Consider the following 15,778-nt stretch of genomic DNA (forward strand, 5'->3'; position numbering starts at 1 on the left):
CCACTCGACCGCCATCAAGCCCTACTTTACATTCATGATAATAATTATATATTACACACATTTTTAGTATTAAAAAATACAGTTACTATAAATCCATTCACACATATTTTTGGAATGATTCTTAATTAATTATTAGTATGATTCAACTATCTTTCCGTATGTTTCTCCATAGCGCACTGAGAGTTTTCCACTCTCCCAGTGGGAGACCTCCTATAGTTAGTTAAAGTATGATGCGGTAAGAACCACGGTGCTCTGAATAGAAGCATTAGACAGGTGCAACAGCATCACACTCTCGTGTCTGACCTTCAATTACAGGCTCATCATATCTGCTTCTCGTGCTATTCCACTGTGTCACAGCCTATTTTGGACAAGCACACTGCAGGTTGGGATAGCACGGGTTGTTAAGTAGGTTATTAACACTTGACACAAAGTAATAATAACTTCTTGTGCCTGTGTGATGCTATCGAGCACACACTAATGAGACAAGTGTACGCTATGTGAGGAGTGCTAAAAACCACCTAATGTGTGTTTGTCCTACATTTTCAACTTGTCAGACTGACTGTATGTACAGTATATGTTTAATATAGCTTTGTTCCACATGATTACATTACATTTACACAAGATCTTTTGAATTTCACATGTCACAGCTTTAGGAAGTCCATGTATTACAATTTATGGGCCCTGAACGCAACTTGAGGTGATGATGTAGCGTTATATTAAAAAAAGAAAACTCATTGAGAGAAACATGAGGATGTGTGAAATATCCACTTTTAAACACAGTGGCGCTACATGGACATTGCATGCTATGTATGTATTTATAACAATTTTAGAGAGCACCTATTAAACTGGGAAATTATAAATCAATTCTTTTAAAAAAATCCACAACGAGCTTGTCAACAGGAAGCCATTACTCAATGTGGCAGTCTGACTTGCGGTGTCATGTTGCTGTGAACACTGAATTCATCACACAGCAATTTAACAATCACAATGTATACCTGATAAATATACAAACATGTACCAATTTTATGATAGTTTTCTCATAATGCATTTCATTTGAGCATTGCCAGGGTGTACCACGCCTCTCACCCAAAGACAGCTGGGATAGGCTCCAGCAAAACCTATTAATATACATTTAACACAGTAATATAGCTTTATAAAGTTTACTAAAGTCATACAGGGAATCATACAGCTTGAATCCTTTGGGTTATTAAAAAGTGTGTGCATGCATGTGCTTCTGTCAGCACACTGGAAAGTGTTAAAGAGAGAAGCTTCCGTCTGCTACTTAGCGAGCTGCTGCAGGATTTGGGACGTACTCTAAGTAGCAACCTCGTCACAGGATGATGACTCAAGGTGGATATGTGGATATGTGACACGGAATTAAATGACGGGCATCCTTTTGGGTGTTATTTAAGGACAGAGACTTATGTCCATAATATTGCTCCAAGGCATTTTGCTTATCCAATGTAAGGTTCTCTATTATGCATAAAAGGGACATTTTTAAAGATTTTAAACTGTAATATGTGTCCTTTATGAGTACCAAACAAGACCAAAATATATTACCTCCCTTACTTTTTAGCTCTACTTATGTCTAGAGAGCTCTAATAATAAAACATATACATAACATATTTAGAAGGTTGTATATGTATATACTATATGATGTATATATCAATCCATCCATCCATCTATCCATTTCCTATGTGGTGTGTCCTCACTCGGGCTGCAAGGGTGGGTGAGAGATGGTATTCCTACTGCATGGAGACTGGCTGAGATCAAGTGAAAAAAAAATTCTCCTCTCAGTCTGTGTGGAAGTGGTAAGTTTTATGTTTTTTTTTGTCCTTCTTCCCCACTCCACCTGAAACACTTTTCTTATGTTACACTTATATACTTGTATATAAGACTTGTATACACTTGTATACATTTGAGAAGCTAACTAGTTAGCTCGGTAGCTTGCTATGCTGTGGTGATACCGTAGCTTGCGCAATGCGATGTAAACAAATAATAACAGCAGTATAAAAGTGACGGAGTGTTGTTTCATGTTTATATTTGTTTGTAAAGGAAAAGGAAAGTCATATATGTGTTATTATGTTCTAAGTATGAAAATATGCTGTTTATTAATAGTGAATCCTATTTCTCGGAGTAGGTGTTACATTGACACGTTCGGGTCTGGAACTGTGATAAACAAGAGATGAGTATAAAATAATATGAGTCCTTTAACTACAGAAATACAATTCAGAAAAGTTTCTTTCACCTCCACAGAAGACCTTTTCATTTCCTTTTATCTCAGAAGTCGTGAATCTCTAATATTGTCATGTTTAAACGGGCCCGGATTGGCCTTTAACAAGACATACATTCATTAAAAGTAAAGTTATGGCTTACTGTACGTAGCCTCTGTTGGTTGCGGTGCTGTAAAAGTGGGTCTGAAGAGGTCTGAAAAGGTCAAGGGGCTGTTTGAGTACGTGGAGTGCACTTGGCAACTCTTCTCTCGCATTGATAGTAAAAGATAAATAAATTAAAACGCTGTGTGCTACTCTCCCAAGACGGGTGGCATTTACATGGTCTGCACTCGTCCTACAAATATGACCTGCTAGAACCAGAATGGTACCGGTGTTTACGCCGAGAGAGGTCAAATGAATCTCTGAGGACAAACCACAGGCCGAGCAGTAAAGTGAGAGGCCCGCCTCTGCCATGATAACTTTATGATGTGCCGTCTGTGTGGCTTTAAATTTGAATTGTCATCAAACTTTATTGACTATGAAAAGAAATGAAACACATGCTGAAAATATGACTGGGTAGAAAAAAATAAAATAAAGAGAAATAAACAATAGTGCTCCTGTGGCGCCATCATCTTCTAACAGCCCATTTGCTATTAAAGCAAGCATATGGTCATGTGCCATTAGCTTCATATGGACCCCCCCTAAACACCCTGCTCATCATTCTGGTATCAGGCGGGTGTCATTGCACGCCTCCTTGATCGGCTGATGGATGGCACACACACACACAAACACACACACACACAGAGCCCTAACACAACGTCAGAATGCTAATAGAGACTCACAATGACTGGACGTCCACATATCCTCCTACAGGGGTGACCTCGCATGTGCCTGTTTATTTTTGTACCCAATGTTAAACTAGTGCAACACATCAAGCCTTTTGGTAGGAACAAGGCAGGTCCAAAAACTTTTGGAAATATTATACATGGAACTGATCCATTCCAGGGTCAAGCTTTCACCACACAAATCTTAATTAACTATACAGAAATAACATTTATAACTGTCATATATGTGTAAAAATAACTAAATAAATAAAATAATAACTTGAATGTAAAGGCGATTTCTTTTCTTTAGCCTTTTTTCCTGGTTCTTTGAACTGCCTAGCCATCAGAGCGCTAGTCAATTATTACATAATAAACATAAAAACAAAAGCAATATCCAAAACCCCTGGTTTATCACGGATAACCGGTTCCATACTCGACCGTGATATGTGAATTTAATGAGTATGATAATGTTTCACCCAAAAAAAAACATCAAAAACCTTTTAATGATCTTGTAGATCAATTTTTAACATTATTAGAGCCATCTACACATGAAATAACACCCCTATAGTCACCTTGACATACGTACATATTACCCAATATAGTAAATATACTAGCCATTTAAAACAGTTTACCTTGTTGGGGAGCAAACTCGATGGTGGATAGGAAGTGATATCGAAAGTTCCAAGCTGATTTTTAGCTTGCTGTGGTCTGTAATTATGATTATGATTGTCATGATGTTGTAATAGTTGTTTCAGCTGTAACAAAAGCAAAAAATATTTGTGTTATGAAAGTTATGCTTGAAATGTATCTTTTCTGGTTGGGAACTGATATTTTCCTGAAACTTACTTAAGTTTGACTGTTGTTTACTAAAGAACGGAAAAAGGTAGAAACAAATATTATATTTCTGATAATATTATTCTGATATTTCTGAAGTCTTTTGGTAGGTTCCATGTTCATGTAGCCATAGAACGCAATATTCTGTGTGTCTTGAAAGATCAGTCTAATTGTCTTTTGATAAATAGCTGGGATCGAATGATTTAATTAGATATATTGTTAGATATTACACTATTATACACAAATAAAATCGGATGATGAATAATAACACAAATATAATTCCCTTACACTCAGCTCACAGATGGATTTGAAAAGTTCAAAAATATATTTTTTAACAGTCGCTGGTTGCCCTTCCGTGTATTTTTGGATAAACCAAGTTGAGTACAGTATTACAATGGCCTTTAGCTTCACTCCTACATGGTCAGCTGCTGCCCCCTAGAGTGCTGGCACACCTGCATCCGTTACGTGACCCACTCCAAATAAGTCACGGCATGCATACTTGCCCCACTTTTCCTTCAGTATGTTCACAGTAACACACGAGGAATATCATGTTGTGTTTACATACACCATGTACGAGCAGCACTCGGATGCCTCCAAAATATCATCATGGCAGTTTTTGCAGTTGCTGCAACATTAAAAGTAGCTCAAGTATCGCATGTACATCAGCGCTGCAATTAAAGCCCTTTTAAAACATGATGGTGCCTGCGGTGAGGCCAGTCATCACCCTCTTCGCCCCCCCCCCCCCCCCCCAGTCGTTCTGCATAGCTATGCGGTGATGTCTCCATCAGGCAGACATGTAGCGAGCTGCTGCTGTTGCTGCTGCTGCCACCGTGATCCATCCCAAAGTCCCCTCAGGTGAGCCTCTGTCAAGGCTGCAGACAGATAAAGCTCTATAAAGAACAACAAAGCGGAAGAGAGTTCCTCCCGCAGGCGATGGGCTGGTTTATTTTTCCTCAGGAGCTGTCATATTGTGATGGAAGGCTGAAGAAGAGGGAGGCGGATAACACCCACAAAGATGATTGCCAAGACGTCCAGGTTATGACCTTTCGTATGTGGATATTGGTAGATGTTTAGATCTTTATAGGTCTTGGAACCATTTTCTGGTTACTTTAAGGGGAGTTTGAATGCACCAAGCATTATGAGATAAAGTGCTAACATTACAATCACATTTTAATAGCAGCATTCTGATAGGTTAGCCGACTGGTTGAAGAAAATGATCATGGACTTCAATGGCAGAGCTCCAGGCGTCATTTTAGTATGTGTCGCAAAGCCTGATTTATCCTGGGTGTACCCCGCCTCCCGCCCAAAGTCAGCTGGGATAGGCTCCAGCAGAAAATGTATGGGTGAATGTATGCTATTTTACAGAATCAGAAAATGCTATGCTACCTGTGGACTCATAGTGATGTGGACTTTATGTAAACAAACCAAAACAAAATAAAGTAAAAAAAAAAACAAACAAACAAAGCACAAGCTGGAATATGTTAAAACCGGACTGGTTGGGGTTTCCAAAAAGTAGGGGACGTTAACAAAATGCTAAACTTCATTTTTAAAATAATGGTAATGGTGTAATTTATTTGAACATACGTACATCAGATTACAATTGAATGCATCACATAATCAGTTCACAGTTCCACATGTCCAAAAGGAGTAGGAAGAAGCAAAGCTTATTAAATCCTACCCCTCTATCTGGTACTTTTACAATCAGTAACTGTTACATTTGTTCACTTCCTGCTTTCCTAATATGGTTTAAGTTTTTTTATTTTTAATGTTTTAATTTTTTTGTCCCATACCGAAGTAAAGTTGTTCCAAGCTACAGTATGTTCCTCCCACAGATGAATTTGTCGTAAAACCGAAGTATTTAAAAATGGACAGTATTAATGGTGATGGTTGACAGGGCACACATTGTGGACTGAGTGACCATCCTGAGCGGGAGAGCTGTCAGTCGGCCCCTGGGGGTCCTCGGGCCATCTGTTTGGCCGCCTATTTACCAACGGAGCAGTGTGGCCGGCCGTTTTCTGCCTAATTAGGTCCGGTAAACAGGCGGTCATCAGAAAGCAGCTGCTAACATCGCCATTAAGACAAAACACACAGCAGGTCGTGAAAAGAGAAGTACTGCACAGATTAAAAAAAAATGGCGCATCAGTCGCCGATAAGGTGACGAGGAAGGTCACGTCAGGGGGTGGAGCTAAGGTTGTGTAAAGATACTGCAGTTCCACGTTATTGTGTCAGTAAAAATGAACTCGAGTCCCGCCAATCAAAATTCCTTCTGGCATCTTTGTTGAGGCCAGGGAATTACGGCACAAAGCTTGTTTGGGTTTTCGCACAACAAAGTAGTAAAGTTGCGACAAATAAAGTCAACCACGTTGGACCTTTGCCAAATTTCCACAGGGGCGTTAGCGAGCAGCCAACTGGCACAGGCTCATTAAAGAGCACAGAAACCTATAACCATTAAAAGGCCATTAGGCAGCATGTAATTTTGTGGAACTAAATGGCGAAGAGTAATCAAAAGCACATGAAGCCCAGCTGGCCGACTGACTGGGCAAACTGTTTGGATTAGCGAGGGATCCATCATTGGCAACGGCGGCTTTTTGGGGGGTCAATTTTCCTCCGTGTGCTCACTTTGTGAACTGTGTCAAAGATAGCATTGACCACTTACAAGTACTTTACAACATACTTGGTAACATTCATAGTCCCAGTCCCTTATGTTTCTTTGGATGTTTTCTTTTGGTTTTACCGTAATGTCATAATATATCATACTTTTCACTTGTTATACTTATAGTGAGTTATACAGTTAAACTGGGAATGGTCAAATATGAACCTCAATATTGTCCAAATTGCAGCCCGGGGGCCATTTGCGGGCTGCGGCTGTTTTTTTATTGGGCAATGCATTCTAAAAATAGAATTAAAAGAACACCTATTATGCTTGTTCCACTTTTCTGACCTATAAATGTACTTAGAATGTAGTATTCTCGTGTTAAACGATGCCAAAGTTTCAGATAATGAGGTTTGCGCATTTGGAAGTGAGCTCTGATAAAAATTTGGGGTGCCTCAAAATGCTCGGTTTTAGAAGGCGTGGTAAAACTTCACCTTTGTGATGTCACAGAGGAGTGAACTTCCTTATATGGGTGTGGCTGTAAAGAATGTAGTATTCTCGTGTTAAACGATGCCAAAGTTTCATATAATGAGGTTTGCGCATTTGGAAGTGAGCTCTGATAAAAATTTGGGGTGCCTCAAAATGCTCGGTTTTAGAAGGCGTGGTAAAACTTCACCTTTGTGATGTCACAGAGGAGTGAACGTCCTTATATGGGCATGGCTGTAAAGATAAAATAAGATAAGCTTATCTCCAAGTTCTGCTTCTCTGTTTACATTGCTAGCAATGGCTTGTAAGGGAAAGCCTGATTTGTTTACAAATCAGAGTTTTTTTTACACACTGGTAGTCGCATAAAACACATTACATGTTACCGATGCTGTAGAAGAGACAAGCCAAAAAGCGTTGTTACAGTACTTCGTTGTTTTAAGTGATACTGTGGCTGTTGCAGAAAAAAAATGTTTTGTCTTATGCAGAGCTTTATTTGTCAAGGCTCAAAAACCACAGCATCACAATGATGGAACATCTTTTATATAGCATTTACACGCCAAAAAAATAGGGATCAAACCACGCCCCCAACCCGGCTGGTGACTGGGTGAGAGACCTGCTCTCTCGTGTCCACCACAATACTATAGTTTTTCAAATGATATTCAATCACCTGATGTCTTAAGATATTTCTTGCTTATTTCTTGACAAATAGAGACATGCAACTTAAATATTTCCAAAAATATTGCAAAAATGCCCAAATCAAATTTACATCAAAAAGCAGATGCAATTTTGATGTAAAACAATATCATTAAAAATCTTACATTAGCTCAGCAGCTCAGTTCATCTTCCCAAAATAGTCACAATATTATGAGTATTAAGTCATAATATCACCAAAAAGCAGGAAAATTATTTATGAAAAATTTGAAATAATTGGGGGAATTAAAAAATTAAGATGCATCTTTTTCTTGAAATATATGTAACTTCTTGGCACAGCTTACAAATATTTCATTTTTCAGTAGGGTGACCCTCGCTGGAAAAAGTTTGGACCCCTGTCATGTCGAGTGCAAAAGGGGAGAATGAGGAAAGCAGATGACCTCATGGATGGAGGGGAAATGGAGGCTTTCTTCTTTCAACACCTCGTTTAGTGGCACTCCACATCTGTCTATTTAGGCAGCAGCAGCACGTTAAGACAAACCTCAGGGCGTCACACGCGGCCCATTCCTCAAAAATTGAGACCGAGAGGCGGGTTGGGGGGGGGGAGAAAGGGAATCCCAAATCCTGACAGGAAGCAAAGTTCTATTCCATTCCCTACGCTCCAAAAGTGGAGAAAGGGGGGCTTTAAACATGTTGAACTATAAGATGCTGTTTACTCGCTTTAGGATAAAAGCTGGTATGCAAGGTAACATGTAGCTAAATGTCTTTACACGCTGGACGTTTGAGTGCCAGAGGGCATTTTTTAAATACCAAATGCAAATGTATCCAATAGGCACTTTTATTTGTTCACTCAATCTCATAGAATTGGGGTGTCCAAATTTTTTCCCCTGAGGGCCACATACTGAAAATGACAGGATGCAAAGGCGACTTTGATATTTTGTAATGCTAAGAAGTTATATGGTATATACATATGTCAAGAAAAACAATGAATCACAAAACCTTGTGATAAAGGTGAAAAAGGGTATTATCAGTATGAACTTTGTTTTTGCTCTTTTTTCCCATTTTTGTCGTTTTTATAAATTTTATCTTTGGTATTTGTTTCCTTATTTTTGTACATTTTCTTCTTGTAATATGATGACTTTATACCCATAATATTTTGACTTTATTCCCCTAATATTATAACTTTTTCCCCAACCTAATTTTCCAAAAAATACAACTTTGAGTTTGTTTAAAAAAACATTTTTTTTCATTAATATTTCAACTCCATGCTACTAATACAAAGTTTTTTTCATAATTAGGACTTTATTTCTATAATATTTTGACTTTATTCTCCTACAATTGATTTTTACGCAAACTAATTTCCCCAAAATTATAACATTATTTAGTTTGCTTGTCATATTATGACTTTTAAAAAAAAATAGCACCTTTATTCTTCATATTCCAACTTCGTGCTACTAAAATGTTATTTTTTCCTAGAATAGTCCAACAATAGTTATTCTTGTGAAATTATGACTTTTTCTTGTTATGTTACAACTTTTGTATTTAATTATTCTTATGAAATTACTGCTAACTGTTTGGACTTTGGACCCTTTTGCAGATTTTGTTAATTTTATATGCTCCTGACAATTTCATGTGCTGTGCCCAACAAAGGGAGAAATTCCATTTACATTAAAAACAACATTATAACCTTCCGAACCTTGTGAAAAAGCATCCAACTTTGAAATATAAACAACATTATAAGTCGGCAAAGCAGTCCATTGAAGCTCATGCTAACATGGCATCTTCATCTTCTCACTATGAAGCTTCTGAACCATCTCGGGCAGGATGAAGAAGTCCTTGAAGGAGGTTTACAAAGTCCGCGGGCACGATCAGGTGATGCAACGCGTGATGAAAAGCGCTCAACAAAAGGCTGCTCATTATTTGGCTTGTTTCATAGGTCATAAAGAGGCGCCTGGTCAAGCTTTTCTCACGTTAGGCTCTAGGGACGCATTTAACCGTTAAAACATCATTAAGAAGTCACTTTTGCATTTTAGGGTTACCTTTAAGGCAAAAGACTGGCGGGACCAACATATCCATACTGTACTGTATTCAGAAATCTTTGAAATGACCCCTGTCAAGTTCACTCTGGAAGCCTTTTTTTAAAGTCTCTTCTAACCGACTTGAGTCCTCACAATGCTAAAAAACAATAAACGGGCCATTGAGAGAGCTAATATTTAGTGAGGCAGGCAGTCACGTTACACACTACATTATTCCATGCCATCAAAAAGTGCTTTGTCGCTCTTCACCTTTTAAGTCGGCCCTTGTTCAAATAAACATGGAAAATGAGCTGAGGCTTTAAAAAATTACACACAGATGATGTGGGTGGGATACACACACACACACACACACACACATTGTGAGAGTCCAGGAAAAAAAACACAGCTTTTAATTGATCCTGACTCGGCTGTTTGGGTCGGGTCAAGCCATTTAGAGAGATTGCAGGAACGAGTGAGGGATTGTGTACATACTATATGTGTGCTCTACACTATTTAGTCAATCTATTCCTTATACACATAATAATATATATTAATATTGTTGTCTCTTATTGTTTGATATGCTCTTTTTAATTCAAATTTGTCTTGAAAGAGCAAGGTTTTAAATTAATTAAATTAAATGTTTAATTTATTAGTCATTTATTTATTTTATAATTAGTAGTAGTATAACTACTATTATTGATAAATAAACAAGAATTACATTTTTTCTTACAAATTAAACCCAAAATATATTAAATATATATATATATGATACAGTAACATCAACCAACAGATTTTCTCTATTTTGTTTTTTTCCGTCACACATAGGTTTGGATATGGTCTCGAGAAAGAGCCCATTATTAATATGAACTTCTGTTTTTGCTTCTTTTCCCCATTTTTTTTCAAAATATTTCACTTCTTAAATAATGCCTCATAAATGTTATTTTCATAATAATATACAGTAACTTTATTCCCTTTATTTTTTATTTACATTTGATATATATTTATATTACAAACTTTATTTTTAAAATTATTAATAATGTATTTAAATTTATATTACATTAATATTTCAACTTTGCACTTGTAAAATTATTATTATTACCATCATTACAAATATTATTATTATCATCATTAAATTATTAACAGTATTTTTCCTCATAATATTACCAGTTTATTCTTTAAAATGTCGATTTTTTTTCTTGTAATATTTTGACAGCATTTTCATACAATTACAGCTGTTTTTTTAATATTTATGTTTTCCTTTTTTAGAAATATTTGAAAGCCTTTTTTGTGCAATTGTCACGACTGTAAAAAAAAAAAAAAAAAAAAAAAAAAAAACAACTAGACTGAAAAACATCCCAAACTTGACTTCTTTTGCCCGGTGACTACGGGTCACCAAGTCCACCATGTATCAGAACGTTTCCAAGTGATGCTCCACTCCCTCCTTTATTAAAAGCAGCACGGTGCATTTATTTACACCTCACATGTTTACAATGCACTCTTATTAGAAATAATGAGCTCCCTCAGGTTGCCGCTGACGCTCCCAGGTGGCCTGTAGAGCTACACGGAGCCACCGTATGTGTGGATGTACAGTAGGTGTGCAGGATGGACGTGCAGGTGTGTGCTAGTGTTCATGCCTCAGGGCGAGATAGAGCATGCGTGTGTGACGGTGTTTGCAATGCACATATTTACATTTACACTAAGTGTGTGTGTGTGCGTGCAAAGAAGGTGGACTGCTGCTGAGGTAGCTTGCAGCAAAAATCTCAAGGAGTGTGTGTGTGTGTGTGTGTGTGTGTGTGTGTGTGTGTGTGCACGAGAACAGTAATTATCTGGTGTTTAAATTTGGATGTGTTTTTCTGTCGTGCACGGCGAGCGGCTTCAATTCCTGCATCAACATCATTATAATCAGACCTATGCATGTGCGTGTGTGTGTGTTGGTGTCTTTTCATATCATATATGGTTACTATACATGCATGCACACATGCACCAGTCGTGTAATCCTGAAGCTGTCATGTATTTTGTGAAGTAACAGTGTCAAGTTCTTCTTAGAATGAATGTTTAGAAAGACTTCACTGGCAATAGTGGCCTTTATTTATCATCATTATGTTATTACTCTGACGTTTGTTGTTGTTGAAAATGGCATCCATGAAGAGTTCTAAAAGTCAACATGTTACCATCCATACCATTCACAGTATGGAAACTCTCATCGTTCAGCAGAAAAAAAAGTTTGTTTGTGAATTTTTCCGTTCTTTAGTTCTTTCACTTCTTTCACAAATTTACATTCATTCATTCATTTTCTACCGCTTTTCCTCACGAGGGTTGCGGAGGTGCTGGAGCCTATCCCAGCTGTCTTTGGGCGAGAGGCGGGGTACACCCTGGACTGGTCGCCAGCCAATCATAGGGCACATATAGACAAACAACCATTCACACTCACATTCATACCTATGGACAATTTGGAGTCGCTAATTAACCTAGCATGTTTTTTACCCGGAGAAAACCCACGCATGCACGGGGAGAACATGCAAATTCCACAGAGATGGCTGAGGGTGGAATCGAACCCTGGTCCTCCTAGCTGTGAGGTATGCGCGATAACCACTTGACCGCCGTGCCGCCCACAAATTTACATAAAAATCACAATTTATTTACAAATGTAACACCATGAACTACAGTATTTATGATTTTCATATTCGGAACTGAACTGAACTGTATGTGCACGCATTTGTGCACTCGTTTGTGCACGTGAATGCACGTGAATGCATTCAAATTTCTTTGACGTTACAAGACATGGAGCCTTTTCACATCTTATACTATCTTATCTTTTACATTTAGAGTTATAATAATACAATAGTAATAATAATATGAGTTAATCATTATTAATTCATTATTAATTCATGATTAATTTGATTCATTTGATTAATCATTTGACAGCGCTTCTTTAGTTTCCTTCATTATGTCTCCCGCGTGATACTGACTCCTCAGATACCGCTGTCTAAAAGAAAAGGAAAGTGAAAGTAAAAAATATAGATTTTTATCACCACTTAATGACACACACACACACACACACACACATTAGAAAGCCACATTTGTAGTTGTATATTGGCTGGCTCCCACTATTGCCACTAAATGACAAACTTGCAGAAAGACACACATACACACACACACACACATACACACACACCAGTCTGTTTGACATTAAAGCTTCAGCAGAAGGCCATTGTTAATGCCGACATAAACAACCGCTGTAATTAGCCCATATGTAGCCCTCCAAAAACAATGACACTCAATGGTGGAGATTTAATGTCTCACACACACACACACACACACACACACACACACACGCCTTCTCATTTATCACAGACCGACAAATATAAAATGACTTTGCCTCTTTTCTCCTCCAGTAATAAGCTCAATATGTCAAGTATTTAAGTATTTATCATGATAGCATTTAGTTCCAATCAACTACTGCACTTCTGCGGTCTTTGAACAGTGAAGAAAAATGACCCAAATAAGAATATTTTACAGGGAGGAACGTTGACGGGCTTCCAGTAGTTGGCGTCCAAACAGGTGTGCTCTCCTGTTGAAAGCGTGTGGGTGGTCGCACGTTCCTTCATCATTAAATGAACAAACCTCATCACTAATGATGTGATGAGAAATAGCACCTCATTGAACGATAGAGAACCGGGATAGGATTTCTAGTTGAATTCTGACAAAGGATGATAAACCTAAGTCCATAGGGCAACACAAATGAAGCCCTTATATGCGATTGAATGCATATTTCTCTATTATATTCAAATGGCGGGCTGCACCTCACAGCTAGGAGACCCGAGTTCAATCCCACTCTCTGCAAACTCCACACAGAGATGGAGTTTGCATGTTCAAATATGAATTTATTATTTTAAATAAGCATTTTCAAGCATACTAGAAATGGCTTTCAAATTGCAAATATAACATACTACATTGGTCACTGTCATTAGTTTTTCAATGAGCACCAGCACTTGATTGCCAGAACAAAAGGCTTGTATTGCAGGATTGAATTATCTCACAAAACACAATAGGGCCACATGGTGGACGAGTGATTAGCATGTTGGCCACACAGTCAGGAGATCGGGAAGACCTGGGTTCGATTCTCCGCTTGGGCATCTCTGTGTGGAGTTTGCATGTTCTCCTTGTGCATGCGTGGGTTTTCTCCGGGTACTCCGGTTTCCTCCCACATTCCAAAAACATGCTAGGTTAATTGGCGACTCCAAATTGTCCATAGGTATGAATGTGAGTGTGAATGGTTGTTTGTCTATATGTGCCCTGTGATTGGCTGGCCACCAGTCCAGGGTGTATCCTTGCGAGGATAAGCGGTAGAAAATGAATGAATGAATATTCAAATGACATAACCATTATGTTCATAATTGGGGACTCTAACTTGTCCATAGGTATGAATGTGGGAGTGAATGATTGTTTGTCTATATGTGCCAGAAGTCTGCTGGGATAGGCTCCAGCATACCCTTGCGGCCCTAGTGAGGATAACCGGCATAGAAAACGGATGGATGAATCATGTTATGATTACCCATATGCTATATAAATATTATATAGGCCAATACATTTTGTTGTGACTTCATTTTTAAGTCATATATAATTGTGGATGTTGATATTTCGTTGTTTAATTGTCAGTGTTTAATTGTCACCTTTGGTTATGTTCTAATGCAGGCCATGTTTGATGTTCATTTTCTTTAAATATACCCCAGCCCAATAAAATACGCTGCTGGCCTACAGGGTACGTGCATGCATGTTTGCACACCTGAACTGAGTAGCCTAGTTCACACAGTTAAATGGTGTGTTTAAGTGACAGTGAAACAGTCACACATGACGTTCCTTAAGAATGAGGCGTCTCAAGTCAACTTACCTGCGGGCCGCCGCAGAGAGGAATCTGGGTGAGGCTCATGGGAAGCATCAGGTATCCCACACAAAAAGGGATTTTGAAGTATTTCTGAAAATAGAAAACATAAATATATGTAAAAATGTAATATATTGTACCATTGCTGGGAGTGCTTCCGCCTTCACAACATGCTTATTTTTATTATTATTTAAGTCTCCAATTGCCAGAACTAGCCCTGTAGCTTAAGCTAACATGGTTTCCAGCAACACTACCTGCACAAGGCCAGACTGAGAAATATAATACAGCACAGCGGTGTGTTTCAGTAAGGATCACGGGTGGTTTTGATCGTGTGCACAAGCTGGAACTTCACACAGCGACATACAAAATGCAAACTGTGAAAAGCTACAAGTTAATCTTGCATGAAAGTGAACAGTCAGTGCCTCTTCAAACACACTGGGGGGCATGCTTCATGCTTTAAGCCTCATAGGAAGACATGGCTTTGGTACTGGGGTCCTTTTTTTTTAACATTCATGGATTTGTGCTCAGCCCGTGCCTCACCCCTGCTTAAAGGCGACGTATTTTGTTCATTTTCAGCCCTCTGTATTGAGTTGTGGACTCCTATAGAGAAGCGACACACAATAACCCGCACAGAAAGCTTCCTAGATCTTCCAGAATCTGTACCTATTCCAGTTGTATTTCCTTGGATTTCCAAAACGGTCTATTCTAAGTGGAAAAAGAAGTTAACCCTTGTTGCCATTAGAACATGAAAGTATAAAACACAATTTGAGGAGGCATAATGTGAAGGTGACCGATTAGAGACGCACTTCCATGTACAGTCATCCCTCATTTTTCACAGTTAATTAGTTCCAGATCCGACCGTGAAAAGTGAATTTCCGCCAAGTACAATTCATTGTTAATGAATTGAATATTTTCATCGACAGAGCATTTAAAACCTGCTTATGGCCTTCTGAAAACATCCTTTTTAAATGATTAGAGCCCTGGAAACATGAAGTAACACCCCTATATTCAACTTTACACTCGTATTACTTAATATCGTAAACATGATAAGCAATAAGACATAATAATACAACTTTAGCATTGGGAAATATCCTTGTTGATGTAGTATCTCAAACATAATTTAGGTGGATGGGGCAAAAAAAGATCTGATCTGACTCTGCCATACGTAGTCGAACATGCCGACAGCACTGCTAGTTTTGTTTATATCCCACGCCTCCAATTTATTTATCCTAACATAAGTTTGAAACTGAGTGAGGAAGGAACAAAATAAGCAGGCAAAA

The 15,778-nt window shown here is 38.2% G+C and overlaps 1 long non-coding RNA gene across 4 annotated transcripts in view; it reads right to left on the reverse strand.

Moving 5' to 3' along the window:
- The window catches only part of LOC131107994 (uncharacterized), a 54,664-nt gene that overhangs the window by 32,226 nt on the left and 6,660 nt on the right, over positions 1 to 15,778 (reverse strand). Inside the window, exons 2-3 of one of the 4 annotated variants that reach the window (XR_013625111.1) lie at positions 14,508 to 14,591; positions 4,622 to 4,743 (exon numbers count right to left, since the gene is read on the reverse strand). This is a non-coding gene — a long non-coding RNA (uncharacterized LOC131107994). Of the gene's footprint in view, positions 1 to 4,621; positions 4,744 to 9,466; positions 9,580 to 14,046; positions 14,119 to 14,507; positions 14,592 to 15,778 lie in introns of those variants that run through there. The other 3 variants (XR_013625112.1, XR_009120371.2, XR_013625113.1) reach the window with 3 other exon arrangements.

The sequence above is a fragment of the Doryrhamphus excisus genome, linkage group LG20 (assembly GCF_037039965.1).
Source record: "Doryrhamphus excisus strain RoL-2023G ecotype Guam linkage group LG20, RoL_Dexc_Guam_v1.1, whole genome shotgun sequence".
NCBI classification, from domain to species: domain Eukaryota; kingdom Metazoa; phylum Chordata; class Actinopteri; order Syngnathiformes; family Syngnathidae; genus Doryrhamphus; species Doryrhamphus excisus.